The sequence below is a fragment of the Epargyreus clarus genome, unplaced genomic scaffold (assembly GCF_041222505.1).
Source record: "Epargyreus clarus isolate Ecla_fem2 unplaced genomic scaffold, WU_Ecla_fem_2.2 ptg000014l, whole genome shotgun sequence".
In the NCBI taxonomy this organism is placed as follows: Eukaryota; Metazoa; Arthropoda; class Insecta; order Lepidoptera; family Hesperiidae; genus Epargyreus; species Epargyreus clarus.
The window spans coordinates 2,731,083-2,749,063 of record NW_027332222.1 but is presented as its reverse complement, the minus strand read 5'-3'; the positions used below and the strand labels follow the sequence as shown (position 1 = coordinate 2,749,063).

Here is a 17,981-nt window from a genome sequence, read left to right as displayed (position 1 = left end):
GCGAGGAACATGTGTTGTACAAATATACCCAAGTACTCAGTTAAAAAAATCGTGCTCTTTATAATTACAAGAAATAATATGAAAAGTATGAAAATAATTCTGCTCTACTTTCAAAACCTCTCCTCTTTGTATGTTTTTTTGAATAAGATAACTTATATACTAAATAAAAATAAACTTTATTGTCCATTATTTAAATGTGTGTTACATTCTTATATTTAATAATTAAAATATTTGTTTGAATCAGTTTGAATCGGGTCACGGCTAAAATCTTTTTAACTCTAGGTAGAGATGCAAGTCCGTAGACAGAAATGGGTTCATGATAATTCTTCTCTTATCATATTAATGGAGGTATATGAATTTTCCTTTCATTAAATCAATAGGCGCCATTAAGTCGAATAATCAAAACAGGAAAATAAATACATTCTTATTAACCGCAACAAAGCCATTCAAAATAATAAATGGATTGTCATGATTTACTTGTTGGTTAGTCATAATTAAATGACCGCATGAGGAAAACTAGGTTCAAAGCCTAAGATAGGCCTCTCAGTAAGAAAAACTGAAAAAGTATTGAGTCACCTTTATCAAAATGACGTACCAACCTATGCCTTAGAAGTGACAGCTTAGTTGTTAAGAAACTCGGCCTCTGGATCGCGGGGGTCCGAGGTTTAAAACTCCAGACACGCACCTCTGATTTTCAAAGTTATGTGCGTATAAGAAATTAATTACCACTTGCTTAAAAGGTGAAGGAAAATATCGTGAGGAAACCTGCATACTCTTTACGCACTTGCGCTGGCCGATGGACTATGGCCTAATCCTTCTCATTCTGAGATGAGACCCGGGCCCAGACATTTGGGACAGCAATTAGTTGGTGATACCTTTCTTCCATCTCATTGCTGGGCACTGGTTATTTTCACAGTTGGGAGAGACCTGAATATCATTTATCCACGCATTTCTTATTTCATAAGATTAATTAACAAACAAGCATGCAGTCCACTTGATGGTAAGTGGTCACTGCCGCCCTCCGGAAGCAAGGGAGCTTATATGATATTTAATCATTAGCGATCACCCATACAAATTCCATACACGCCCAACATTGCATCACTTTGTAAACCACCTAAAGTCAACTACACACGTTGCCAAACCTATTTTTGACAATTACAATTTAAAAAATATCAATAAAGCACTTCAATTTTCATTAAATGCGTTATCTAATATCAAACGTGAAAAGTGAAGTACTACAGGTTCGTTCAAACATGATTACTGAAAGCCGAGAGATGAATGAACGCGTTCTTGAAACAGTGGCGCAGGCGACCATTGACCGTGACACCGCCGTAAACGTCACGATCGCTAAGTGTGAAATGCCACTTGGGCGGGTTAAATGTTTGAGAATTGAGATACACGACAACAACACACTTAAAACTAGAAGTACAGTAGAAATATAGATCCTTATACTGTGCTAGAAGTCCTGGAACAAGAAGTCTTGGAACAATAGCTAAGATGTATAATAATGAAGCTTCTTTTAATCGTGTAGATTTAAGTGTGTCTAATTATGTCGTAACTACGCAATATTTTAACGTATCAGCAAATTATAATAAGATTTTGATTTTATGGAATGATCTCGTAAGGTGATATAGAGAACCTGAAAGAGGATATATATAAACCAATGACATCATTGATTGGGTTCAGATTACCTTGGAAGGTAAAAAAGAAATTAAGCGTTTCACTCTACGTATTTGATAATGATTTAGAAAACCCAAAATTATCAAGACTATTCACACAAGATATACAATTTTGGCGCATAACTGCGATTTTTAGCGAAATAAATATAGTTTAAAAAACTAAAAAACACGCTTTTATGTTAAAATCAACTAAAAAGCAAAAAATAATCTTCAATCTAGGAATCAATTAAGGAACAGTAAATAGTATCATTGTGGAAAAAGCGTGGGGTGCTCCATTTATCAGGTTCGAAAAGCGCCCCACACTTTTTCCACAATTATACTATTTACTGTTCCTTAATTGATTCCTAGATTGAAGATTATTTTTTGCTTTTTAGTTGATTTTAACATAAAAGCGTGTTTTTTAGTTTTTTAAACTATATTTATTTTATTATTTTTAGTATTTGTTGTTATAGCGACCACCATCATGCATCGTTTGTAAAAAAATCAAGTGTCTATCTATTACGGTTTAAGAGATAAAGCCCTGTGACTCAAGAACAGACAGCGGAGGGTTTCGTTTTATCCTTTGAGTACGGAATCCTAAAAATCATTCTACAAGATGGCATTATACATATGTTTCAGTACATTTGAGTTATAGGGAAATAATATTATTATTTTCCAAAGCTAAAAATCAATCTAGTAACTTTGCCTGAACGCTCCATAAGGCGCTTTCTCTCGCCTCGAAAATCCTTAATCCTGAGGATATTGATAAGGACAATGGTACAAAATTATTAAAATCGTGTATTTTCATCGGTCCTCAATAAATCTACAAAGTTTGAACGAAATCTGGCCGTTTAAAGTGGGTCAAAATCGCGCCCAAAGAAGTCGGTTACAAACATACAAACAAACATACAGGTGAAGCTAATAAAAAGCGTGTAAAAAGGGATCCAAGGGTAATTATATCCTATGTGGTTCTTTAGTTCAAAGTTAAACGCTATATTTGTAGCAAGGAATATCCTATTAAGTTCTACATTTCAAAGTAAAACACATCAGCTTATTTGTAGTAACGCGTTTATCTCAAACGATGCCGGTCGTTGGCCGCAGGGCACAGATAAGGGTTTAATCCACTGCTTAATCTACGGAATACCACACGCAGTGACCGCGGTGCAGTGTGAACTTCAACTGACTGTAGTTATAAAATAGTTTCATCAATATGCTACGATTTTTCTATAACATAGAATTTAAAAAGCCGAATCTTCGTAATGACTATGTTAATATATTCATTGATGTAAGAATTGTGATGAAAAAGTTTTCAGTGTAAACTCTATTTTATTTTATTTATTACTAAATAAAATGAGTGTCACACTTTTATTTTCCCATAACAATCTCCATAAAAAAATCTTCTGACGCACACTAATATAAATTTGACCTTACCAATATGTCGTGAAGTTTTTGTTTGGCGTGTTACTTTAAAATTATTAAAATTGTCCAAAGTAGATTATTGTCTTTCGATAATTAACACTTCAAAACTCGTCTATGTTCTTAGATACAACAAAACAAATCTCATATGTGTGTAAGAAATAACCGAACAATGTGTTGTTCGGTTATTTGAAAATGAAAGTTGGTTTTAAAGACAGTCTTAACATGACGTTAAGACTGTCTTTAAAACCAACTTCGTTACAATTCTGTATATATAAGTTACAATACAATTGACTTGAATGACATATTTATTACGGATTATAAGCATTTACGACTCAAACATGTCGCAGAAAAACAAGTAGCGGTTAATGACGACTTACAAACAAACAATCGTGAAGTCATGGACCATTTAATAGATGTAAAGTATCGTAACGTGATGAGCAAGTTACTTTGTTGTGAATCAAGCAGATTGCGTGACAATAACAGTTTCTATTACAGGTGGCTAATACGCGATTATGTACACAGTATGTATACAGATAATGACAGGTTTATAGCGAATGCGTATGCGGTTTGATGTAAAGTGCACTGGATAATAAAATCGTAAGTTTAAGGACTTACAACGCCATCTATTATCACACTCGAACAAGATATTAAAAGAGAAATCCAGTGTTACATGCATTGTATGTGCGTCAGTATGTTTTTGTAAAGATATCAAATTCCACGACGATTTATTTTTAGCGTGTTTCTTAATCACTAATAGGCAAATGGGTTTTCTCAAGACGTTGTATTTTATTGTGAAACATATGAATACGTCATATGAAAATACACTTTGAAAATTTAAGAACTCTTATTTCGCGAAAATGGGATTATAAGAAAATGGTATAAGGAAAACGACGCGTTCCCGGGAAATATAACGAGAAAATCTTTCTGAGAAGTCAATTTCGACGAATTGGGAAATGATGCTGAAAGCAATTTCAATAATGAATATTCTTGCGTGTGATTCACTCCTCTTGAAATATGATGTTATTTTCGATTCGTGGGATCGAACTCTTTATCTTTCCTTGTTATTCTATCCTAATTCTATATACTAAGTTAGTCTGGAAGAGATCGGTCCTAATAATAAGTTATTACGTACAGAATTGCCATTCTTCAGGTTATTGTTATGGATGCGTTACTTTCTTTAAGAAGCAATTTAGAATTATTCTCATCTTTACACTCATCTTTACACTTCCGATTTATAGTAAAAAACAGTCAGAGTTAATGTCATCATAACAGCATCAGGAAAAATTCTAGCATCTAAAACAAAATCACTATCACTATTTTCGACCAATTTCGTTTTTCTATCGCTAGAAAATACTAATCGACCAGTGAACACTTGTCAACAATCTTTACTATTCAAGATACATTATAGCAGAATGCATAAAAGATGGGCGAAATTTGGTCAAAAACGCACTTGACATTGTTATAAAGAGCATTAAACATGATTTGTTAGCACTCGTCGCCGCATACACTCAGCTTGACACATTTAACTTGCAGAATCGTCGCCGACGAGACATTATACTTTTAAAGTAATTTATTGTACTTAATCGCACTCAACATCGTCACTGAATTAGTTTACATTTTATTAGCATTGACCAGATTTATGCCATATACAAATCATTTTTTATATATTTGTGATAATTTTATCTGACTGATAGTATTTTGCTAGAGATGGCGTTAAATTTTCGATTTAAGATATTAAACCACCGTATTCATACTTATTGTTTTCATTTCATGGCTTTTCTGATTAACCGATATTCATTGACTGACATGTGTTTAGAGTCATTATTGATATAGATTATAGCGATTTTACACATTCTCAATAAACAGTTACTTCCATTAGACATCCAAAATAAGGCAGGCTTATAAAAAGAAACGGAGTCGCAAATGAAGATAATAGTAATACAAACATTGTTCTAAGCAAATTTCTTTCATCTTTTATATAACCCCGTCATCTCAAACGGAAAGCGTCAACATAATCTCAGCAACCTTAAGGAGACTACAAAGCGCTGTCATTGTCACTCTTCCGGGATCGTCGGGACTACAAAGGCTGTCTTCAGTCTGGAAACGGGAACACGGGTGCGTGCACTCAACATGTGCTCCAACATGCACTTGTTACATGCACTTGTCGAATGCTAAGGTAAGAGGTTGCATGCGACTTGCGAACCGCAATTATGCGGATACATGCAGTGATGCGGACTTAACCGCATTACAGCATAGCATATCGTGCGATCATGCAAACGACGATTTTGATCTAATCGCACGCATACCCGAAAATAAACTGTTAATTTAAGTCACATCTACAGTCGTAAGTATGGCATGAAATCGTTTAATTGTTGATTTATTGATGTTTTTACTGTCTTCGTGTGAGCATTCACGTTATTATTTGATAGGCTAGTTAATAAAATGGTTGTTCGTAATTTCGAAACATTGTTAACGTTTCGAATGGTTGTAGACATTCGAAATGTTATGTCGACAACTATTAATTTTTTATGAATATATGACTGTATGTTGTTTCTGTTTGAAAAAAATGGACATTCCAACAAGGTAACGCTACCACGAGCTTTCGAAAAGAAATTGAAATTAATCATAATTCCGGGCGGTATCTACGTTCATATAAAACTTTAAACATACAATACATATAACCGACCTGATGTTCGCCCGTGTGCCGCCCATAGAGATCGGTAACCAACTCCATATAGAAATGGGTTCTACTTGAAGCCGATCATAGATGTGTTGCCACGCCTGAGGACCAAATTGGATGCCTCATATGTAAGTCTGTCGTCAACCACACTTTTCCACCGAATCGTAGAACATGCTACATGTAAGAAAAAGGTGTGGCGGTTGTACCTCCACGGAAGATCTTCACTGGTTCTACCACCTTTCATTTATCAGTTTTGTCGATGCTAAGAAATAAGAAGCGAAATTTAAACGCATTTTTGAAGTCGAATTACAAAGGTATTTAAGTAAAAGTCAATAAGGAAGCTGAAGGAACGCTGACCAAAGTAACCAAATGAATTCGGTGTTGAATTCATCGAATGTATTCAACATTTCATCGCCAGTTCACGGACGACCAAATACGTTTTTGCACACATGTTTCCATGCAACAAATGTAATGAATTATGAAGTCGCATTCGGTTTGATATTGGTTCGTTCCTTGCGTTTCTGGTTTTCTTTTCCTATCGGCATTAGGAAGGGAAGTGGCGCACCCATCTATGAGTATTCATTGCTGTTTAGCATACGATACCAGAAGTGTTTTGAATATATCCATTGTGCGGTTTAATCGATATTGGAAAACTTACTTTTCACTGCAACGATCACCGTTTCTAAATATTGTTTAAGATGCGAAACTAATTTCTAAAATTCTAAAATTAGTTTCTTGACAGATCTTAAGTGCCTATATACATTAATGCTTGTTAATAATAAATAATTAATCGTTTATGTGTAGACATATAAGGCATGCAACTTTACGTTACTTTACGGATCTACGGTAACAGACTGCATTATGATGATTTAAAAATTTGAAACTAAGCAATTATACGTATGATAGTTCATACGTCCGTATAAATACCGAAGCATTTTATTATTCGACGATTTTATTATTCGATTCGATTCGATTTTATTATTCGACGTTCCATTGTAACAATCTCATGCTCACGAGATATCAAATGTATAGTTTTTCATCCTGAACCTCTACATTATCTTTGTTTAGCTGTTGAAACATCTATTTTACCGTCTCGTTTATCGACAGCGGCCATTGTATCCAATCCAAACCGTCAGTGAGGCATGAAATGTATGAAAACAATGGTGAAGCTCGCCCCAACATTTGTCGGAATCACAAATATTTATACCGAGCTATCAACACGAGATACCAGCTTCGTAGACATACTGGGAAGTGACCGAGGACAAATATACATTGAGCTGTGCTGTGATTCTAATATGTGATAAAGATATGTCTCTTTATACTAGTTGTTATGATCATTTGAATGATTCAAAACATAATCTTCATCTTCTGTTCTTGGTTTCATCACTTGGTAAAATGTATCTTTGTGATCGTAAACCATAATGCTAATTTTTATGATCTAATCAATCATCATCATCATGAAACCAATATCTATGCTATATATTATAATATAATATGCTAGACATGGATTAGAGTAAGGATTTGGCCCTAGCCCAAATGACGATTAGTCGACTTCATGGACTTTTAAAACATTTTTAGCAAACTCTTATGCATGTAAGCTTCAGGATATTTTCCTTCACATTTAAATTTATAGTTCTTGATAAGTGAATATAACATGTTTCTGTAGTTTATTCTTCGCAGAATAGAAGCAGATGTATTTGTACATGTATTATCTAACGGTCTATCTGTGTATTTCGCTCTACAAGGAACATACTATCAGAATACGCAGTTTTTCCGACTACAGTGCAATTCCTGTTAGTTGTTTGTTTAGCTGGCAATATCCGCAGCTATTGTGGACTGTCTGTTGATCCGGGAATATCGGTAGTTTGTGGTTCACCTTCCGTTCAGCCGGCCACGTGTTATTCGCGTTTCCTCTGGGGATTATCCCTCGGATGTAATCCGTATGGAGATATAAATATAACGTTTGTACATCTGTTAAATGGAAGTAAAGGAGTAAGCTATTTGACTGTTTATTAGGTTACGTCTTGAATGCAGTTCATTATTCGGCTGTCCAAAGCCATCGGTAATGGAGTATTTCAATTTTTGCCTCACTGCGAAGGATGTTTTTCGAGCATATATGTCTGTTTCATTCTTTGGCACGCAAGTAATATTATGTTAAAATCCATCAAGTCGTGTGCCCACTTTGTGAGGTTTCGTTTATTTATCTAATATTTCCCTGCATGAAGTAAAAAAAAAATGTTTTAATAACATTACATACAGATTGCAATTATCAAAAAGCAAAGATGTGATAACAATTATTCAAAAACAGGTAAGTATGTCTCGGAAACTACATGTAATTGCGTTAAAAATAGTTTTATGAGCGAGCTCGACAAATTGCCAGACTTGTCCAGTGCCAGCTGTTTATATACCTCAATTTTTATGTCATTATACAACGCATTAACTGGGCACATTTTTTTAGTATGCACAATATTTTATACCTAATATTAAGAGAATATGACTCGAAATTATAATTCCACTTTTAATTTTCCTGCAAAAATTATAGTTCTACGGTATATGTCATGTATTTTATAAAATAAATGTAAGAATCGAGTATTTTATCTGATACTAAATAGGGACTGTCGGCCATGGACATTTATAATCAACCCTAGATAAGATTGGAATGCTATCTGAGGTGTTTCATAGACTGCCCCTGAAGACTAAGCTGGAATGCCTCGGAAAAGTATGTCTTACTTGCTACGCTCTGAAAACTAGAAAACATTGTTGTAATTGGACAGAAATAGGTGTGGCGGTGTTGCCGCCGGAGATGTCCATAGGCGGCAGTAGCGACTTACCATCAGATGGACTGCATGCTCGTCTGCTACTCCAATATTACTGTATAAAAAAAATTCAATATGCTCTATGCTTAGTGCCCTTGTATCCATCAGCGATGTCTCATAACACAAACAAGATCAATATTTACGATGGCATAGTCAGAACACGTACGATCAATCAATTAGGGCGCGGTGGGCGTTAATAACCGCCGCTGGTTAGTGCCGCCACTCCAATTGTGATGCAATAGACACGTGCTGTAGGGATGTAAATAATCGATTTTTGTAATCATCGATTATTTCTGCATAAAAATTGATTTTTATTAATAAGAAAGTTTAATAATTTTGAAAATCGATTATTTCATAGATTGTTTTATCAGCTGTCGGCAACGCGTAGCCTGGGACTTACAATTTGAGACCGAATTTCGTGACGTGTTTTTTCGTCGTTTTGAATTTAGTATCAAAAAACTATTAGTTTTACAGTAATAGATTTTTTAAATAATCGACTTATTTTTGAGAAATGAAAGTCAATTATTAATTAATCGATGATTTTTACTAGGTTTCACATCCCTACCGTTAGAAGAACCGATTTTCCTCACCACACATCTTCAGTTTAATTTGATAAAACAAGATGAATGAGGCCTTGAACGAGATAAAGCTTGGAGGTGGAATTCTTTGTATTTATACTACAGGGGCACCACGGTCACACCCACATCTATCAAGTAGCAATCTTAGTAGCGCTTTTGTTTTATTTGAAGAGTGGGGTAAAGCACACATTACCTAACATCTATTTACAGACTTTCCATCTTAAACTCTTAGACAAAAGACAGAATGTATCAAAATATCGACGATCAACTTCAGTTAAATTTTCCGTCTTGAATAGAAACAGACATCAAAATATTCGGGAAAGACATCTTTGGATTTTCCTCATTTTGCTCAGGTTTTATATGGCTTATGTTAAAGAGTACACTGTTTTGTAAACTTAAAATGATCTCTAGAAATGACAGTAGTGGTAGTTTCACAAGTTAGGCCCGATATCGACATTAATGCATGTTATAAAGCTATAAAGTCATCAAACACTTTACCACCTACTAAACATTGTCGTAGCCTGTACCACTTACAATAATTCATAGTTTACCAGTCACTCAATAGGAATACCAGACAATCCCATATCTCTATGTGGCTGTGACGTAGTGTCAAGATTGCCAAGTCCAATCTATTTATTTGAAACATAAAATATTTTTAATATTGATATGGTCCCATGAGATGTTGTTAGGTTAGATAGTGAGATAATACCTTAAGACTTGGATTCCATGGATCCCACGACTTTTTACGGTGGAAGAGCTGAATGGCGAGGCTTGGATTTTTTTACAAGCAGTGTTTTTGATGGCATCTCATTCCTTTTTGTAGGTATGCCTACTTTTTTTCCTTTCCGGGACCTTCTATTACTTGAATATCAACAACAGATTTTTTTAAAGCCCTCTCACTGTCTTACGAGAATGAGCGTTCTTTTTTGTAGGTAATATTTGTAGTTATTATAAGAATTATTATTTGAAGAGTATATTAATGAAACATATGTTCCGTTAGACCACGTTTGTATTCATTTCTATTTTAATCTTTAGTCACCGAACAATATCATTTTATACACAACCAGTAATATAGATTACAATTTATATTAAAAAGGTTCTTACAATACGCCCCCTTTATCTATATTACCCACCTATAACAAAACTCTACATAAATACTACCAAACATAACTCTTTCGTGGAACTGGCTAAATAGTTGAATCTCCCCACTAAACTCTGACACAGTAGACAACTGTTACTATCTGAGTTACCTTTTGTTTATTTCAAATCAACCTCCATTGAAGTTGATACGGACTTACAAACGGACATACCAAAGGCTTGCAATAATTTTAAAATACATTGTTTTTGGTCTCAAATAATCACTCAGTCATCTATAAGCATGCTATCACGCGGCGGTCCAACAAGAATTCAAGTTTGATTTTATTTTAGCACAAATTACGATCAGGCCTACACTCAGGCCGTTACAGGACCACTCTCTGAAATTAAATCACATGTTAAAAAGTTGTAAAATTCAGTTTATTTCCTCTCTCTAACATGATAACGCCTATTACTATAATTACTTATATCAACAGATTCACGTTCCATTACTTCAGACTCGCTTACATCCGTCATAGCACTAGTCACATTACTTACATCACTTGTATCTGTAACCGCAGGCACACGTACACCTATATCACCTGTAACACCAGCATCATGCACTCTTTTCATTCATCATCACTTTCATTCGAACATGACAATAAATTAAATCGAAAAAGTTAATATTTTGACAACTGGAATTACTCCCGTTATCCTCAGGAAAAACATCGTCTAAAAACTTAACACCTCGACTGATTGTGATTTCACGTGTCTTCGTATTAAATAATCGAAATATTCTTATGAATATCCGACAAAAATCATTGGTTTTGACTTTGCATCCAATTTTCGTCTTTTCTGTTTGGTATAAGAGTATACGCTGCACATCCAAATAAGCATAAATGGATAACATCTACTCGTTTCCCAGACCATTTTTCTAGTGGCACGCAGTCTTTCACTGCCTTCGTCGGACTCTGGTTTTTGATATAAATCACAGTATTTAACGCTCTTGCTCAAATTCGCTTCAATTTATAATAGACTTCTCGCTTTTGCGATAATAGTACTGTTAGCTCTTTCAACCATACCATTCTGTTTGGTGGTATATACTATATATCGCCTTCTGATGTAGAATTTCATTTGTTGACAAAAAAATATCGTAAGCTCTATTACAAAACTTCGTTCCACCATCTGATCTCATACACTTGTTCGACTTGCTAGTTGCCTTTTCAACGCGAACTTTATATTTTTTTAATTTCGTAAAGTCTCACTCTTATGTTTGAGAAAATTAACATGTGTCATTCGAGTATAATCGTCGATAAATAATAACATGTACCTTGAACCGTTGAATGAAGTAGCTTCCATGGTACCACATAATGTATGTATGTACGATCTCCAGTACATCGTTCGCTCCCGTTCAGAGTTTTGGAAATGGTTTCTTACTAGTCGACATATCCGCCGTAATGTTCACATCATCAAAACGAGTCACAATATTCTTTAAAATTCGCATATATTCCGGATTAGTACGGGCTAGTCTTTTTTTTTTTTTTTTTTTTTTTTTCTTTTGTGGCTTTGGCGCATGGACGCTCAGCCAATGACAAGTAAAAACGGGGAAACGAGGATTAGAAAAATAAAAAACGAATGAAATTTGGAAAAGGAAGGATCAGTACAGTAGGTTGAATATAAATTTACATACAGATAAAGATATAATAATTAAAGATAGGTATATAAATATTAAATTTTAATATCATTTTTCATAATAAATAATGCCAAGATTTTATATATATCAGGATCAAGGGAAGACAGTAAATATGGTATACATAGTGGAAATGATACATTCGTAAGACAAGATAGATTTTGGTAAAGGGCGGAGGAATCGTGTAAAGGACAGGAAAAAAATATATGGTTTAGATTGTGAGTTCCACTTTTACAAACACATTCGGAAGTATCAACAATTCCCAATTTCAAAAGATGCTCTCCAGTACAGACGTGCCCCAGGCGCATACGTATAAGAATAGAAGTAGCAGATTTATCAAGCTTTACTTTATAAAACCAAGGCTTGATAGGGATTGTTGGCTGTAATTGATGATAATATTTCCCCTTTTTTTGGGAACTCGATGTCCAGTGTTCATTCCATGAGTCGTATAAATAATCTTTAGCAAGGGATGTTAGGTCTTGGGCGTAATTTTTAAAAGGAAAAACGTCACCACACTCCACTGCATCATTTGCCAATTGATGGGACTTTTCATTTCCTGCAATCCCGGAGTGACTTGGTAACCATATAAAAACTACATCGAATTCATTCAATAGACATGTATGGAGTTTACTTCTGATATCCAAGATTATTGACAACTGAGCTTTGTATTTAAATGGGAATTTCGTGACAGTCTGCAAAGCACTCTGAGAATCAGTAAATATTAAAGTTTTTCCTAATTTCATTGTTAATATATATTCAACTGCTTTGAAGATACCATAACATTCACCTGTAAATACAGAGGTTTCAGGTGGAAGTTTAATTTTTTGTACAATATTGTACTGGGAATGATACAAACCTACACCCACACAACCAGATTTAGATTGTTTAGAAGCATCACAATAAATATGATGCCAGCCTTGCCATTTATTATTTATAATTGAATTAAATTTAGCATTACATTGAACATCATTTTTTGATAAGGAAAACTCGCAGATTTTAGGAGACATTAATAAAGAATCGTAACTATTGTTAAAAAGCGGTAGCATAGTGTCAGCGGAAGTAGGAGCTTCAATACTATTAAATTTCTCAAAGCTTCGAAGAAGGCAGGGTGGAGATTTATGTGCCCAATATGGAGAATTTTTTAATTCATAAATTTGACGGATTTTTGTTAAAATTGGATGATTATAAATTTGGAGACACCGACCTAAAAATCTATCCGACAGATATTGTCGTCTTAAGTGTAGAGGGGGATCTCCACATTCAATTTGTAACGCATTGATTGGGCTAGATTTCATTGCTCCTGAAATAATCCTTAAAGCTTTTGCTTGCACACCATCTAACTTTTTTAAACCAGCGACGTTACACGGTTCTAATAGGAAAGAGCCGTAATCAATAACACTTCGTATCATGGCATTATACACGAGTTTCATTGTATACGGATGGGCACCCCACCATACACCTGACAGACATCTTAGGATATTGAGGTTTTTTTCACATTTATTAGCTATATATTGACAATGAGGTATACCTGAAAGCTTAGAATCCATGATGAAACCTAAAAATTTTACTTCACTTTTTGTAGGAATGGTATCATTATTATATGTAACATTTAAATGTGGAGGACTTCGCATTCTGGAAAATAGAACTATCGCACTTTTGGACACTGATATGTCTAAACCATTCCTGTCTAACCATTCTTTAAGTAATTTAAGAGAAGATGTTAAATTTTCACAAGCTGTGGGTATTGATGAACTGGTGGAATAAAGCAATAAATCATCGGCGTATTGGAGCACTCTAACAGAATCATTAAATGTTTTATCTAAATCATGAGTATAAATGTTATATAAGATTGGACTAAGGACCGACCCTTGTGGAAGCCCCTTCCATATCGTTCTTGTAATCATACGATCTTCTACATTTAAGTTAATTTCTCTTTCAGATAGCATATTTATAATAAAATTTACAAGTATGTTAGGGATATTCAATTGAAGCATCTTAAGCTTTAATATTGGGATGAGAACATTATCATATGCAGATTTTATATCTAAAAAGGCTGCTAATATACTGCAATTATTAGAAAAAGCAAGGCGTATATCTGTTACTAAGATACTTATATTATCAAGAGTACCTTTACCTCTCCTAAATCCATATTGACTATCAGCCAAAAGTTTATTACTTTCGGCAAACCATTCAAGTCTATTTTTAACTAGATGTTCGGCAACTTTTGCTATAGTAGTTGAAAGAGCAATGGGGCGATAAGATGAAACTTCCAATGGAGGTTTGTCGGGTTTTAAAATGGGTATGATAATCTGAGATTTCCATGATAGAGGGATGTGCCCGCTAATCATAACAGAATTAATTAAATTTAAATAATATTCAGTGACACCATAACAATTATTTGAAAGAAATGAGTATGGTATGCCATCAGCGCCCGGTGCAGAGTCTTTTAAGTAACTAAGTACAGATGTTAATTCGGACATGGTAAATGGTGAGTTTAATCCGTCGCAATCATTGTTATATGAAATAGAAATTATGTTATCTTCAGGAACTGAGGCTGGGGCTAGTTTGTCCATAAATTTACATGCAACTGATAATGGCATTGTATGAGTTACGGATGGGTTAAAGGCTGATCGAAATTTTTTAATATTCTGCCAAACCAGAGTAGAACTAACATTAGGGCATAAAGAAGAACAAAATCTTTGCCACCCTTCTAATTTTTTCTCTTTAAGAATTTTCTTTGCAGCTTGTGACACCTGACAGTATATGTCAAAATTCTCAGTTGTCATTGAATTGCAATAATCTTTTTCAGCTTGTTTTCTTTTCCAGACTGCTTTAGAACAATCTTCATCCCACCAGGGTGGTGAAGGAATTTTATCGGACCTGCTTTTTCGAATAGGAAAAGATTCGTCGGCAGCTTCAATAATTAGTTTTGCCAAAGCCTCGGCGCAAACTGGCTCCTGTCCTCTACAAACTTTAGGCAAAGTAGATAATCTTTTGTCGACATTAGACTTAAATAAAGTCCAGTCTGGGCTATTAAGTTTATATTTTAAACGGAAGGATCTTTTGAAAGTATGTGGTTTAAGATGGGGAAAAGAAATCAGCAATGGCATATGATCGCTGCCATATGAATAAGGCAATGATTGCCATGTAAGAATAGATGCAAGATCAGGAGTGCATATAGATATATCTGGCACACTATCACCTTGTTCAGGCTTAGTTCGCCGAGTAGGTGTTCCAGTATTAAGTACACACAAATTATTTATATCTAAGATTTCTAATAAAGATTCTCCATAACATGTAGATTTTGAACTTCCCCATGTAACATGTTGACAGTTTAAATCACCTAATAATAAAAATGGTTTTGGTAATCTGCTTAGAAAGACATTTATTTCAGATAAGATTGCCGAAGAAGGATTAGGAATATACACAGAAATTATATTTACATTATTTACATAAGCTCCAATAACACATATACCTTCACTATGGGATGGCAATATAAGTGGAGTAAAGGAGACTGAATTGTGTATGAGTATGGCGACTCCACCATACCCATCAGGCCTGTCTTCTCTGAGACATGAAAAACCTGGAACTCTAAAAGAGTAACCGGGCTTTAACCATGTCTCAGATAGTGTAACAACTATAGGGTTATATTTATTAATTAAGTATATTAAATCACTTTTGTTGCTAACTATGCTGCGGCAATTCCATTGGACTATGTTGGTTAACTTGTCCATCTTGGTTTTGCGCATTATTCATTTCATTTATTACAAAGGCAGCGTTGTCCGGTTTTACAATATTTAACTTTATTAAAGTATTAATTAATTCATTTATGATATCTTTTACAGAAAAATGTTCAATTGTACTTTTTGCAATAGCAGAACCATTAGGTGCAGAAAGATTTGGGTTATAATCTTTAATAAGAGAGTTATGAGCTAATTTGTCATATCCTCTCACTTGTTTAGGTGGTACACGTGGTTTCAAAAATATTGTTTTTTTTGTAGATGTATTATTAGTACTAGAGTGTGGTGCTGTGGAAAGAATAGATTCGGAATGTAATGTATTTGGTTCAGAAATTAAAACTTCGGCATATGACCTGGATATTGGGGGATGGATTTTAGAAGCTTCAAGATATGACATGCAACTTTGGGCCATTGTCAGCTTAATCCTTTTTTGTCTTTCAAATTCTGGGCAACATTTATTTATAGCAAAGTGAGATCCTGAACATGAACAGCAGTAAGCATTAATTTCAATGACACTACAAGTGTCTCCTGTATGTTCCTGACCGCATTTATAGCAACGTGGTTTAGATCTACAATGCACCTTAGTATGACCATATTTACAACAATTATAACATTGTATAGTTGGATAGATATATAGTTCCACACTTAATGAATTATAGCACATGAAAATTCTCTTAGGTAATATCTGTCCATCGAAGGTCAGTACTACAGATTGAGAGGGTTTCCATACAGGTGATCCTTCAACAATTACCTTATAATTCAGCCTACGCATATTTATAACTTCACCACAACCAATTGGTACCGATATATTGGACTTAATTTCTTCTTCAGACCATTCTGAGGGAACACCTTTTACTATGCCGACTCTCGTAACATTAAATGATGGAATAAAAGCTTTTAACTTGTTTTGTTCTAATAGGGGGCTCAAAACAAATTTATTAGCATCTTCATAGTTGGCAAATGCCATGCTTATTCTATTGCGACCTATTCTTTTAAGACTGCCATTAACAATATTTTTAATCACATTATTATTTTTTTTCAGGAAATTACCAAATGTAATAGGGTGGAGTGTGGCACCGTCAGACAAAGATTGTGTAACCTTTTGGACATGTACAAGGAAAGGAGCATTATCTGTTTCAATATAATAACGAATGCGCCTAGTTGGTTCTGTACTAACTGTATCCTGGGTATTAGATACTTCCAAATTTGAGGTGTTACATACATCTGCGGGTGAAGATTCCAATGGAGGAGAGCTAATATCAACTTTTTTATGGGCTCTATGTTTTTTCTTTTCATTTCCACTAGATTCCTCACTTAAGCACATGCAGCTACGATTTGAATTATTATGGTGTTTTGATTTATCGGTCCTTTTCTTTTTATTGCAGTTTTTACAAAATTTGCGCGCAGCTTTAACACGTTTCCTTTCAGACCTGATAGAACTATCAGTGTCCATACTAGATTCGTTTTGTATTACAATATTAACTCCGACCTGGGGGATTTCAGGTCCCCCAGGATCGAAGGTACCATCCTCCGCCATAAAATAATTTAAAAGACTTACCCAAGTGAGATATTTACAAAACTATATATAATAAGATAAACTAATAAAAATATATTTACAATACACTACTTAACTGATCTTTAAACTACTAAAAAAATAAATTAAATGAAAAATCTCAAAAAAAGGCGCCCGCCAAGTTGAACGTTTCCCGCGCTTTTTCCAAACGGGCTAGTCTTCTATGCCAATATTTATTTGACATTGTCAAATTACATATCGGTGATTTGACAAATTGTTTAAATTTATGTATACCATGTACGTTATGGCCAGTTGCGATGATATTATCCATAGAGTTACTAATAGTGCAACCGTTTTTCAGGAAATTAACAGTAAATCCTTTTTCAGTAAGTTTACTCACCAATAACGAAATGATACTTAAATTATTAGTCTGTATTTGTCTTCTGCATTCAACCTGTAGTTATTTTTAAAACTATTATTTGCAAAGTATATTAATAATACATATTTTCAGCTAGACCATATTTTTCACCGAACAATATCTTATACAGGCTGAATTTTTCAAATAGGCCTTGAGGGCCAAATCCGAAACTATGAAGATTAGCAAAAAGTGCTGAAAGGGGTTACGAGGCCGATTTTGATAAAAACTATAACTGCATCATTAGTTTTTTAAAATATCTTTTTCCTTAGTCGGGAATCGAACGAGTTCAGTTTTAAAAAAATACACCCTCTATATTATTCCACTATATGATAGTGTCGCTTATAAGGATAAGATTCTGGAAAGTAATGTTATGTGACAAATTAAAGTAAAAGGAA

General features: G+C 34.4%; 1 protein-coding gene and 1 long non-coding RNA gene across 2 annotated transcripts in view; one reads left to right on the top strand and one right to left on the bottom strand.

Moving 5' to 3' along the window:
• Nucleotides 1-17,981, bottom strand: part of dlp (glypican dally-like) — a 97,236-nt gene that overhangs the window by 18,868 nt on the left and 60,387 nt on the right. The gene's annotated exons all lie outside the window — the stretch shown is intronic.
• On the top strand, nt 13,345-16,935 carry LOC140747179 (uncharacterized). Its single transcript, XR_012102854.1, has 2 exons — nt 13,345-15,140; nt 15,310-16,935. It is a non-coding gene; the product is annotated as an uncharacterized LOC140747179 (long non-coding RNA).